The 10,605-nt window shown below is 50.0% G+C and overlaps 1 long non-coding RNA gene across 1 annotated transcript; it reads right to left on the reverse strand.

Annotated features, from left to right (window-relative positions):
- Positions 1-334: 334 nt before the first annotated feature.
- Positions 335-2,624, reverse strand: LOC120963916 (uncharacterized). The gene is made up of 3 exons (XR_012183639.1): positions 2,536-2,624; positions 1,649-1,960; positions 335-1,113 (listed from the first exon to the last, which is right to left on the reverse strand). It is a non-coding gene; the product is annotated as an uncharacterized lncRNA (long non-coding RNA).
- Between the last annotated feature and the right edge of the window lie 7,981 nt (positions 2,625-10,605).

Here is a 10,605-nt window from a genome sequence, read left to right on the forward strand (position 1 = left end):
CAAAGATACCTGGCTAAGGATATCCTTAACCATGTGGCTGGGGATAGCCATTTTTTGTTGTTTGGTTGTGAGGGATTAGGTGAGTTGGATAACCACATTATTTTGTTTGGTAGGGAGGATACAGGTGGGTAGTGATAACCATTTGTGTGTTTGGTTGAGAGGATGAAAGAGTGGATGATTATTACACTCACCATTTTGTTTGAGGTGGTGAGATTACCCCTCCAATATGTAATTTCAGTAATATAGAAATATCAAATCTGGGCTCAACTTTGATTTTGACATTTAGAAGTAAACTTTAACATCACAGACCAACATAACATGTCAACACCAATAATTTCGAAAATAGGAAAGTGCAACTTCATAATCATAGTCCAACATCTTAGACAAGTAGCAACTATACATAATAAACTAGTAGTGCATGAGATGTAGATATGAAATAGTACATCATCTCTAAGTTATACAACCCATAGTTCATAGTCTGGTTGACATCAAAAGTAAGTCATACAACCCAAAGTCCATAATGTTGGGTCATACCAAAAGAGGTCATGCAAATACCACACATGCCTTCAATCTTCAATCATCCATTGGAGGGAAGGTGTTCTTGACATACCTAGCAACCCAAATACTCTTTTGGTCCTTCTCCAAGAGTTGAAACGCCATTGCAATGTTCGGATTCTCAACCAAGTAGGCAAAATAATGGGCAAGGTAATCAATACCGAAAAAGGGAATATCTTTCATGCCCTCCCAAAGGCCCACCATGGAGTTGTTCGTAGAGATGCTCGTGGAGCTGTTGTCGGTGCTAACACTCCTCTCTATGGCAATAGCAAGCCTTTCACCCACTGCCATAAGGGTTGATTGCAGCCCCTCATCAACACTAGACTTTGTTTTGGCCCTTTTGGGATTAGGAGCCACTGAATCGCCTCCATTGCTTGACTTGCTACCTTCTTCAAGTGGGGAAGCCTCATTATCTGAAATGTCATTCATCTCGGTGCCAAGGGGGTCATTTGAGCCTTTCGTATACTGACCCGTGGCCATAGTATTGCCATGAATGATAGCCATCTCATTATAGTGCTTGAGAGGCTTGTTCAGAAAAGGCTCATCCTCTTTGTGGTCCTAGAAAAAGAAAACAACATCAACAAGTAGACATGCAGCAAGTATTTAGCATAAACAAATGAAATCCAACAAGTATTTGACAGAAAGAAACTCATTTCAGATTATATTTTACATGTGCAAACAAATTCCAGCAAGTAAATGGCATATAGAAACTATATCCAGCAACTATTTAGCATAAACAAATGAAATCCAGCAAGTATTTGACATAAAGAAACTCATTTCAGGTTATATTTTACATGTAGAAACAAATTCCAGCAAGTAAATTGCATATAGAAACTATATCCAGCAACTATTTAGCATAAACAAATGAAATCCAGCATGTATTTGACATATAAAATTAATTCCAGCAAGTACATGACATGTAGACACTATTTCCAGCAAGCATATGGCATATACAAATTCATTTAAGCTTATATTTGACATGTAGAAACAATTTCCAGCAACTAAATGGCATATAGAAACTATTTCCAACAAGTATATGGCACATAGAAACACATTCAACTTGATGGAGTTAGTACTTGACATATAGAGATACCTTAATATGGTTAGTGTAGTGCTCATGATCAAGAACGATCATAGACTGCTCATCATCCCATAATGCACCACTCAACCCCCTAAGTCTGAGTATTGTTCCCCATTTCCTCCTCCATGTCCTATTGTGATTACCAATGTTGGCATGAGTCAAACTGAGCTGAAAATGCTCATTCATAGCAGTCGCACAACGAGCCAATTGGCATTTCTTGAAGCCAGTTGATGTTCTAACTCCATCACCCACAACCTTGCATAGGTGTTCAAGCATGAAGGAAGTCATCGGAGCTGTCCATACAACTTGTTTAGCCTCCATTTCCTATAAGGTTATGCACAGATGTGTCATGACTATAATAAATTTTAGTAAGTAAAAGAGGTAAGAACATTATATTCAACACACAATCTCTCATCACCAATAACTTTCAGCAAGTAAAGGAGGTAAAAACATTCAATACAACCTATAATGTGGCATTACAAATAAATTCCAGCAAGTACAATGTTTCAAAAAAGAAGAACATGACATTACAATGGTTTAAATCAAGCTACTACATATGATTCTGCTGCATGTAGTTCTGGCGGTCTGCCCACATATTATCAGCGGTTCCTTGCCTAAAATTAACCATTGTTGTATGTTCACTTGCTTGACCACTTGATGATGAAGCATGGTTAATATTGGCAACCCACTCATCCTCGGGTATGATATACTCATCTATCCCATCATTGATGACCCCCACCCCCGACGCAGATCTGCCTGTTCCCGTGTTCCCGGCGGTTGGATCTCTCTGTTTCCACCAGCGCTAGAGTCTCCTCGCCCGCCCTGGCCATCCGAAGCAATCGGGAGAGGCAGAGAATAGAGAGGATAGAGAGGGGAACGAGGAGAAGTAGGATCTGTACCTCCGCTGCGCCGGAGTCCGAGCCGAATCACGCCGCCGCCGCCTCGATCCAACGCCGCCGCCGCCACTGTTTCTTCTATTGGGTGAGGGAGTTATGAGTGCGGGTCTCAGGTGAGGGGTGAGATAAGAAGGAAACGAAAACAGGTTCGCGCGCTGGGAGGTGACCGAAGCAGGAAAAAGAGGCGCTCGTGCGTGGGTGGCTGCCGTTGTTCGCGAGAATTTCGCGACTTTCCTCAACCAGGTTTTGGGCGAATATTCCATGGCATCTGGCTATCCGTATCCTTGCTGGCTGGTCAACCAAACGGATGGCATCCCTAGAAAAATGGGCTATCCCTATCCCTAGGGTGGATAGTCACACAACCAAACGAAGCCTAGATGTTCCTAGTAACTCGTGATGCACAAGGTTTCTCCTCATATACTATTTCACCTTAGCTAGAGGTCCGTCACGCCCCTGGATTTCAATTCTTGGTCAGTTGATTCCCAATTAAAGGAAGCATTCCCCGGCGTAACAGGCGCTAGTCCACCTATTACGCTGGGGAAGCAGCGCCTCGGTGTTTATCTTAGGGGTGTGTGGGTCCTAGGAGCTGCTGGCGCCCAATCTGGAGGTCGGCCGAGATTAAAGGGATGGCCAGGGGCACTGCCAAGCACGGCGGTGGTGTGAGGTCGAGGGGAGGGCGGGGCGGCGGCGGCAGGGGTCTGGGCCGGTGGTCGCTGGCGGTTCGAGAAAGATCGTCAACAGTGAGTGGCGGGAGGTAGACGAAGGCCATTTGCCCGTTCCCTATAGATCGGACAGTTCATAAAAAAATGGACTGACCTATTTATTTCCAGTCGACTGTTATTTTGATAAGACGACATGTGGTGGTGTGCTAGAGGAGTACCTGCATTTCCCAACCATCCCTGTGCTCATATATTACAAAATCATACGGAGTAGAATCTAATTTTGTTTGCCATGCAAAGTTGTAGAGCTATCATATGTCTCCTTTCATTTATTATGCAGACACATGCCATCTGCTACTTTTACAGTGCACTAGTTCTGCACACACTTTGCACATACTCTCACTATTGTGTTTTTATGCATGGGCATTTCAGACTCCGCCTTGACAAAAGCACGAAATAAAAGAGAGAAGTCGCTCCTGCTTTCTTCGCGGGCAGGCAAGACACGTCTCGGCACTTTAAAGGTTGCATGCTCAACAGATGGAGACGGTAAACGTAGCTCTGGAGTTGATGATCTCGCTCGCTGTTGAGGATATAACCCTTAGAGTCACCCGCCCGGCGGGGCCGGGTTATACATAAGGATCATCACCTGAAGCCCGGCGCCAAGCTTGAAGACGATGGGCCAAAGATGGGCTTAAGACCCGGAGGTGGCTTAAGGCCCGTGGTTACAACCGTCATTATGGTAGAACTTGTAGTGTAAGGCAAGAATAGTTGAGAGTCCGAGCCGGGCACTCTTATGAGCCGGCCGGGACTCTCAGAAGCTGCTGGGCGTCAACCTCTCTATATAAAGGGACGACCCGGCAGCGGTTTAGGGGCAAGAAAGATCTCGTCGAGAGCCAGTCATAGCAGTTAAGCTCCCTGGTCCTCGAAACCCTAATCAATACCACCTCAAATGGACGTAGGCTTTTACCTTCACCGTAAGGGGCCGAACCAGTATAAACCCTCGTGTTCCTTGTCCCGTTTAACCCCTTCAAGCTTCCTAGCGGCGATGGCTCCACGACTAAGTCCTAGCTTGAGGACATCTGCCGTGACAATTCCACGACAGTTGGCGCCCATCGTGGGGCCAGCGCACGGTGGATTTGAGTTCTTGAAGGGCAGCTTCGAAGGGCTCAAGGGATACGCTGTGGGCCGGATGACCAGGAGTCGTCGCGGCAAGCTCTACATCAACGATGCAAGCTGGGGCCCCGACGCTGGCTCAATTGAGTACGGATACCGGGTCCCCTTCGGCGGAATTCATGTTTTCATTGGCAAGATTGGTGAGCCGGGCCCTGAGTCGGATCTCTGCGCCAATTTCATCGAGACGGCTCAGCGCGCACGACCCGCCCGGGCCCTGCCTGCCTTGAAGCATGCTTTCATGGGATGTATCCATGGAGGGCTCTCTGGTGGATCTGGATCTGGTGATGAGACGGCCGCCGGCTCTGACGGCGAATCATCCACAGATGAGTCGAACTCGTTGTATCAGCTTCAAGATGGCAGGCTAATGGGTTGTTCCGATGGTGACAGTATTCCGGACCCGTTTGAGCCGCCGAGCCGGGTTGGAACCTTCATGGCCGGTGCGCAGCCTGTTCAGAACCCTGCTGCTGGGGCGGGAAACCCGGTGCCCTCGCCGGCTCAGGTGCTGATGGATCTCACGGACAAGATGACGGCCCTGTTGACCGCCGCGGTTGACCCGGCGGATCAAGCTCAGCATGACGCGGAGGTGGCGCAGTTGAAGTTAGATCTAGTGAAAGCCAAGGAGGATCTGGCAGCGGAAGGGATCAGGATGGCTGCGGAGAGGGCGGCTCTCGACGCCCAAACTCAGTTGATTCAGGCGCAGTCCTTCCGGCTCAGGATGGATCAGAACGCGTCCAATGAGGTCATGAGAAGGAGGCATCAAAAGGCCCAATCTCGACTCCCTCCGGTCTACGATCCTCGAAACCTCTTCAACACGCCAGGTGCAGGGTCTAGTAACCCACCAGGGATCATAGTGCCCGGGTCTGGGACCCCTGTTCAGCCACAAGTGATGGGGCCTCCCCGGGTGAGCCCTGCCCCGCCTCAGTATGTGCCGATACCGCCGGGTCATTATGCTAACCCGCTGGAGAACATGGTCGCCGCAGCAGCACGGCTGGCGGCCCTCCCAATTGACGGCGACTCTCCAACGGCTATTGAAACCCGCCGGGTCAGGGAACTCCTTCAAACAGCGCTGGCACAGCAAGAGGCGTACTCTTAACAGCCGGGACAGGATCCACTCGACCCCTCGTCCAGGCCGGAGCCCGAGTTATAGCAGACACATGGTCTCAGCGACCGGCTCAAGTAATGTCCGACGCCATGACCCGCCCCCTGGCCATGGCCCGGCTCATAACGGAGCCTTTCACGCAGCAGACCAAGACAGAGCGCGGCAAGAGGCGGAGCAGGTGCGTCAGTTGACGGCTTACCAGACCCCCCCGGCTTATCCGACGACTTCCGTCGACGTGGGTATCCCTACGAGGACTGGAGGTGTCCCTTGCTTAGTGCCAGCTCTCCGCAATGAACGTCTACCCAAAGACTTCAAAGGCCCTAGGAAGGTGCCTAATTACACAGCTGACTTACAACCCGGGGCCTGGATCGAAAGTTACGAGATGGCCATGGAACTGTTGGAGGTCAGTGAAGCGGTGATGGCCAAGTACTTCACCATGATGCTGGATGGGCCTGCCCGCACTTGGTTGAAAGTGCTACCGCCGAATTCCATCGGGTCTTGGGCTGAGCTGAAGGCCCGGTTCATACAAAACTTCAAAGACACCTGTAGGCAGTCTATGTCAATAGTGGATTTGACTAACTGTAAACAACAGGAGGGTGAGTCTACGACACATTGGGTTCGCCGGGTCAAAGATATCATACATTCATCGGATAAGATGGATGCCGGTTCTGCAGTCTTAATGTTGGAGCAAAATTGTCGTTTTCTGCCCCTGAAAATGAAGCTCGGGCGGCTTAAGCGCGACTGCAATGATATGGGTACGCTGATGGCGGCTCTTGTCAAGTACGCCGATTCTGATAGTACCAAGGACCCCGCTTCAGAAGACGAAAGGACAGGGAAGGGAAAGAAGAACGGCAATGGCAAGGGTCCTCAGCATAACCCGGGGAACCAAGGAAGTGGCAAGCGTAAGGCCGACGGCAGCCTAGAGTTTGTGGCCAAACGCCAGCTCACAGGGTAATAGCCAGAGACGCAAGGGGAGGCCCCCTCCCCGAGCCGGCGGGTCAGGCCCGATGCTGGAGCAACTGTTGAATGAGCCCTGTCCAAGGCATGGCTCTAGAGAGAGGCCAGCTACTCATCTATGGAAGGATTGTGCAATCATGAAGGCTTTTAAGAATTCCAACGCCTTCAACGGCAACAATGGCCCGAGCGGTGGCTCAGGCGCCGGCGGCTTTCATGGCCCGAGCGGCGGCTCAAATTCTAATCCTCAGAACGGTCAAGGGGGCTTTAATCAGCAGTCTGGCCAGGTTCATCAACAGCAGCAGGGGGGTTATCAGACCAATCCAAAGCAGCTTAGCGGTGGACAGTATCATGTGTTTACCACCAGTCTGTGTAAGCGAGATCAGAAGCTTCATAAGAGGGCTGTGAATGCTGTTGAGCCGGCGGTTCCACGCTACTTGCGGTGGTCTGAGCAGCCTATAGTGTGGAGCAGGGAGGATCACCCTCCCCGGGTGGATAACCCGGGTCACTTGGCCTTGGTGGTGGCTCCTCAGGTGGGAGGATATAAGTTCACTAAGGTGCTCATGGATGGAGGCAGCAGCATCAACATCCTCTATTATGAGACATTCCGTCGTATGGGATTGATTGATAAGAACCTCAGCCAGTCAAACACTATTTTCCATGGTGTGGTACCTGGTAAGTCGGCTTATCCAGTCGGCAAGATCGAGTTGGAAGTGGCCTTTGGAGACGAGCACAACTACAGGGTGGAAAAATTGACCTTTGAGGTGGTCAAGATAAGAAGCCCGTATCATGCCATATTCGGGCGGCCGGCTTGCGCCAAGTTCATGGAACGGGCGTGTTACGTGTATTTACAGCTCAAGATGCCGGGTCTCAATGGGACCATTACGGTTCATGGCAGCCGGAAGGTGGCCTTGGAGTGTGAGGAAGGCGATGCAGCTTATGCAGAATCTGTTTGTGCAACAGAGGAGTTAAAATTCTACAAGGACAATGTTGACCCAACAGATATGACCTCTCTGAAAAAGCCGACTATGGAGCATGAGCCGGCAATGAAATTTAAGTCAGCTGATGAGACTAAACTTGTTGATTTCGTTCCAGGTGATTCATCTCAGCAGTTTAGCATCAGTGCCAATTTGGATCCAAAATAGGAAAGCGCGCTCATCGAGTTCATCCGTGAGAATAGGGAAATTTTTGCATGGAAACCTTCTGACATGCCAGGTGTACCTAGAGAACTCGCTGAGCACACTCTCAATGTTGATCCGAAATTTAAACCGGCCAGGCAATTCCTTCGGCGGTTTAATGAAGAGAGGCGGAAAGCTATTGGTGAAGAGGTGGCCCGGCTCTTGGCGGCCGGGTTTATTGTTGAAGTCTTTCACCCAGAGTGGTTAGCTAACCCGGTGCTCGTAGTCAAGAAGAACGGGACCTGGCGGATGTGTGTGGACTACACGGACTTGAACAAGGCGTGTCCGGCTGATCCTTTCGCCCTTCCCCGTATTGATCAAATCATTGATGCTACGGCGGGTTGTGAGCGCCAAAGTTTCTTGGATGCTTATTCTGGATATCATCAGATTAAAATGGCAGTTAAGGACCAGGAGAAGACGGCGTTCATCACTCCCTTTGGAGCCTTCTGCTATGTGTCTATGCCCTTTGGACTCAAGAGTGCACAGGCGACTTATCAGCGTTGCGTGCAGAACTGTCTTCATAACCAAATTGGGCGCAATGTTCATGCTTATGTGGATGATATTGTGGTTAAATCCAGGAAGGAGGAAACCTTGATAGATGATCTAAGGGAAACCTTTGATAATCTCCGGGTCTACAAGATGATGCTTAACCCGGCCAAGTGTGTTTTTGGTGTTCCTGCAGGCAAGCTCTTGGGTTTCTTGGTTTCTAACAGAGGCATTGAAGCTAACCCGGAGAAGATCAAGGCCATCACCTCCCTGGCTAAGCCGGCGTGTATAAACGACGTCCAGCGCCTGGCGGGTCGTATCGCTGCTTTAAGCCGTTTTATAAGCCGTTTGGGGGAGAAGGCCATGCCATTATATCAGTTGATGAAGAAAACTGATGACTTTGTCTGGAATGATGCAGCTAATACTGCTTTTGAGGATTTGAAGAGACAGCTGGCCGAGCCCCCAGTCCTTGCTGCTCCGGTTGACAAGGAGCCTTTATTGCTGTATGTGGCTGCTAACACACGAGCCGTCAGTGTGGAGGTGGTGGTGGAGCGCAAGGAAGAGGGTAAGGAGCATCCGGTTCAGCGGCCGGTTTATTATGTCAGCGAAGTACTCATTGAGTCCAAGCAGCGGTATCCGCATTGGCAGAAGCTTGTTTATGGTGTGTTCATGGCAAGCCCGAAGCTTAAGCATTATTTCCAGGGTCATCCCATAACCGTGGTCAGTTCTGCCCTTCTTGGTGATATCATTCAAAACAGAGAGGCCACAGGGAGAGTGGCTAAGTGGGCTATAGAGCTCGGACCTCATGGTCTGAAATACGTGCCACGCACTGCTGTTAAATCTCAGGCCTTGGTGGATTTCATCAATGATTGGACAGAGCTACAAGTGCCCGAACAAAAGCCGGATAACACATATTGGACTATTCACTTCGATGGGTCCAGGCAATTGGAGGGCTCGGGGGCTGGAGTCGTATTGGCTTCCCCTAAAGGTGACAAGTTCCATTATGTGCTACAATTGATGTTTCCTTGCACCAACAATGCAGCTGAGTACGAGGCCTTGCTCCACGGTCTTCGGATGGCTAAGGAGATGAGCTTGAGCCGGGTAAGGTGCTTCGGCGACTCAGACTTGGTGGCTCAACAAGTATCAGGAAAGTGGGACTCCAAGGACCCTCTCGTGGCGGCTTATCGCCGTGAAGTTGATGCCATTGCTGGGCACTTTCAGGGTTACCAAGTAGAGCACATCGATCGCAGGAAGAACGAGGCGGCTGATGCTTTAAGCCGGCTGGGCTCTCTGCGAAAACCGGTGCCACCTAATATTTTCCTGGACGTCCTGCATAACCCTTCTGTTAAGTTGCCTACAGAGGAAGACTTGGCTTTCCCTGACCCGGAGGCACGACTGGTGGCGGCTCTCCACATCATCCCGGACTGGACAGTGCCCTATCTGGCTTACATGACCCGGGGAGATTTGCCCGAGGATGAAACTTTGGCCAGACAAATAACCCGACGGTCTAAGTCAATGGTTGTTATCAATGGTGAGTTGCATCGCCGCAGTGTTACGGGAGCGTTCCAGCGTTGTGTCTCCCCCGAGGAAGGTCAAGAGATCTTGCGTGAGATTCATGAAGGGGATTGTGGCCATCACGCCGGCTCAAAATCTCTTGTGGCCAAGGCTTTTCGTCATGGTTTCTATTGGCTGACGGCTCATGCTGATGCGGAGGACTTGGTCAGTAAATGTGATGGTTGCCAAAGGTTCTCGCGACGGGCTCATGTGCCGGCTCAGGAGCTGAGGATGATCCCAATTACCTGGCCCTTTGCGGTCTGGGGGCTTGATATGGTTGGGCCTTTTAAAAGGTCCAAGGATAAGAAGACCCACCTCTTGGTGGCAGTTGACAAATTTACCAAGTGGGTTGAAGCGGAGCCAGTTAGCAAGTGTGATGCAGCCACGGCAGTTCAGTTTATGAAAAAGGTGATCTTTCGTTTTGGCTTTCCACACAGCATTATAACTGACAATGGTACCTGTTGAGGATATAGAATGCATATTGAACGTATCTATCTACAAACCGCCGGTTCAATTGAGTAAGCCGGAACCTAAGTCTACAACATATTCAATCATAAGTCGTCGACTTGGGGGCTAGCATGGTAAAGGTAACTATGCAGTAAGTAAGAGGACAGCAGAATGATACCTCAGTAAGAGTCACCCGCCAGGAGGGGCCGGGTTACTCATATGGTCATTGCCAGAAGCCCGGCGCCGAGCTTAAAGACGGTGGGCCAAAGACGGGCTTAGGACCCGGATATGGCTTAAGGCCCGTAGTTACAATCATTATTATGGTAGAACTTGTAGTGTAAGGCAAGAGTAGTCGAGAGTCCGAGCCGGACACTCTTATGAGCCGGCCGGGACTCTGAGAACTGCTGGGCGTCAGCCTCCCTATATAAAGGGACGACCCGGCAGCGGTTTGGGGGCGAGAACAATCTCATCGAGAGCCGGGCATAGCAGTTTAGCTCCCTGGTGATCGTAACCTTAATCAATA

This window comes from Aegilops tauschii, chromosome 5 (assembly GCF_002575655.3).
Source record: "Aegilops tauschii subsp. strangulata cultivar AL8/78 chromosome 5, Aet v6.0, whole genome shotgun sequence".
NCBI classification, from domain to species: domain Eukaryota; kingdom Viridiplantae; phylum Streptophyta; class Magnoliopsida; order Poales; family Poaceae; genus Aegilops; species Aegilops tauschii.